This window comes from Triticum aestivum, chromosome 5B (genome assembly GCF_018294505.1).
Source record: "Triticum aestivum cultivar Chinese Spring chromosome 5B, IWGSC CS RefSeq v2.1, whole genome shotgun sequence".
Classification (NCBI taxonomy): domain Eukaryota; kingdom Viridiplantae; phylum Streptophyta; class Magnoliopsida; order Poales; family Poaceae; genus Triticum; species Triticum aestivum.
The window spans coordinates 398,634,505-398,637,700 of record NC_057807.1 but is presented as its reverse complement, the minus strand read 5'-3'; positions in this window follow the sequence as shown (position 1 = coordinate 398,637,700).

The window sequence follows — 3,196 nt, the reverse complement described above, 5'->3', positions numbered from 1 at the left end:
GTTGGCATAGACCCTGGTTGCCCAGGGGGCGCCGGACATCGCTCGGTTCGGACCAACACTTAGACAAGCACTGGCCCGGGGGGGGGGGGCTAAAATAAAGATGACCCTTGGGTTGGCCGACCCAAGGGAAAGGGTAGGTGGTGGTGAGGCAAATGGTAAAATCAAGGTTGGGCCTTGCTGGAGGAGTTTTATTCAAAGCGAACTGTCAAGGGGGTCCCATAAATCACCCGACCGCGTAAGGAACGCAAAATCCGGGAACATAACACCGGTATGACGGAAACTAGGGCAGCAAGAGTGGAACAAAACACCAGGCAAAAGGCCGAGTCTTCCACCCTTTACCAAGTATATAGATGCATTAATAATATAAGAGATATTGTGATATCCCAACCAAAATCCTGTTCACCATGGAGAAATCTTCAACTTCACCTGCAACTAGCAACGCTATAAGAGGGCTGAGCAAAGCGGTAACATAGCCAAACAACGGTTTGCATAGGAAAGGTGTCAAAGGTTAGAGGTTCATGGCAATATGGGATGGCTTGATAAACAGGTGATAGGTAGCGCAGCATAGCGATAGAACGAAACAACTAGCATAGCAATGATAGTAGTGAGATCCAGGGTAGCGGTCATCTTGCCTGAAATACCGCAAGGAAGAAGAACGAGTCCATGAAGAAGACGGACGGATGAAGCCGAACCAACCGTAGACGAACGAATCCTCACGATCGCAACGAAACAGGAACTATCGAAAAGAAGCACACAACATAGTAAACACACCACACATGAACATGACATGATGCACAACAAGCATGATGCATGACAAATCTAGATGAAGCTACTCATGGCAAGAGATGATTCAAACAAGAGCAACACATCAAAGCAAGTTTAAATAAGGCCGGGAACAACATATAACAATTCCGGTAAGTCCTCACATGCATATTTCGAAATTGGTCCAGATCTGAATAAACCTTATGTTCAAGTTGTTAAACAGCAAGTTAAGATGCACAAAGATGATCTACATGAGATTCTAGTCAAGTTACATATAAAGTTCATTTAGTTCGGAGCTACGACCTAGAAGATATGAGCAAAACAAGCTAAACATGGCATTGATGCAAAATGCATACAAACATCAAGCAAGCGCCTCAAAACAAGGATGCAACATGATAATATGAAACTACATGCAATTCTAAGCAAGTTTCATATAGAGCACACTCAAAACGGAGCAACGGTTCAACACACACACATGAAACAAGTTTAAAGGACAAGCTGTCCAAAACAGCAACTAGGCATATTGCAAGCACCAAAAAAATAAGCTACAGCACCCCAACATGATAACAAAAGGCATGGACATGATGTACAGGTAAAGCATTACAAAACATGAACACTGAGCTATCTCCAGAAATCACTAGAACATGCTCAAACACACATGGTAAGATTGCAAGTTATAACAATTCAGACTTTGCAGAAAATAACATCACGATGCAATGTTTAGAGCTATCAAACAACATGTTACAGGAACTTATTATGGCAAACAAAGGCATGACATGAATCTACTAAATGCATAGATCAAAAGTCCCTTACTGACCATAAGCCAAAAAGGATCAGAAAATATGATGGCACCCACGTAAACATAGCAAGTTATTATACAGATTCAAACATGGCAGGAACAGAATTATGAAGGCATGTAGATGAGCTTGTGCAACTCACTACAGAGCAATACATGGCATGGCAAGGCAACAAAAAGTAAGAAGGCATGTTTGTTAATCTAAGCATGGCAATAGCAAGGTCATAGGGTGCATGGATCACTAGCAATGATCATGGAAACAACTGAACTTAATGTTAACAGGCTGACAGCAACATTATGAAGCAACTTAGGAACAAGATATGAACAATCTACAGCAAGCTATAAATGCAACCAGGGGCATGTATGGTTAGAGGATGAAATTTAAATCAAAACATATTTATAAAACATCTCCAGATTATGCATAGAATGATTAGTAGCAACATGTTTATATAGCATCACGAAATAACATATTCAGCCTAGCAAAACAGCAACATCATGAACACTACTTAACAAGCTCGATTCACTCACCACAAGTCATTGCATGACAAGATAAGCATAGCATCATCAAGAAGACATGTTTGTGAAACAAACCAAGTCAAGAACAAGTCCATAGCATGCAAGGATCAACTATAGCAACCTCCGTCAAATTGAATAACATGTAAACAATCTGCCAGGAAACATTTTGAAGCAAAAGTAGAGCACGAAAATGACATGCTAGACTACTCCATAATTGCAACCAAGAGCATGAATGGATAGACAATAACCACATGTTCAAAACACCCTTACTGAAGTATCTCAAAATATGCATGGATCTCTCTGTAGCATCAAGTTTACATGGCATCAAAATAACAGCAGAACAGAGACTAAAATCAGCAACATCACGATGCCTAGTTTGCATGCTTGTGCTAGTCACCACATTGATCACAAAAATACATGGTAAACACCTCTGTAAAGAAGACATAACATAGTTCAAAACACATGTAGACATCAACCTCATAGGATGCACGCATCAATCATGGCAAAAATGACAAAAGAGCTCGTTCTGATAACAGACAGCAGAAAACATTATGAAGCACTCTTACAACGATGATTCAGGCATCAAGATGACCTCAAATGAATATGATGCAATGGAATAAAATGATGTACTCGTTGAGACGAACAATTTGACATATTACACGCACGAAACGGTGCTACGGATGCAGAGATACAACAGGTCAAACATGACATGAAAATTACACAGATTCGGGACTTAGCAGGTTTTTAAAAAAAAACCAGGACGGGCGTGAAATACTAAACGACGCCCAGGGCGGGATTTGTGGGTCCTCACCTAGCGGGCTGAGCCCAGTTGGCGGGGAGGGCTTGGCAGGCCGGGGCACTGGGCCGGCGGCCTGGCGCTGCTGGGCCGGGGCCCACGTGGGCGCGGTGCAAGCGGCCGGGTCGAGCGGCTCCTCCGCTCGACCTCGACCAGGGCGGCGGCGGCGGAGCAAGGCACCGGCGGCGGGGCGAGGGAACTTCGGGGAGGTCCGGGATGGGGTGGATCCGGCGGATCCCGGCCAGATCCATCCATCCCCGGTGGCGGCGGCGCACGGGGACGACTCCGGCGAGGAACTCCAAGGGCGGCGGGGAACAGCAGGAGAG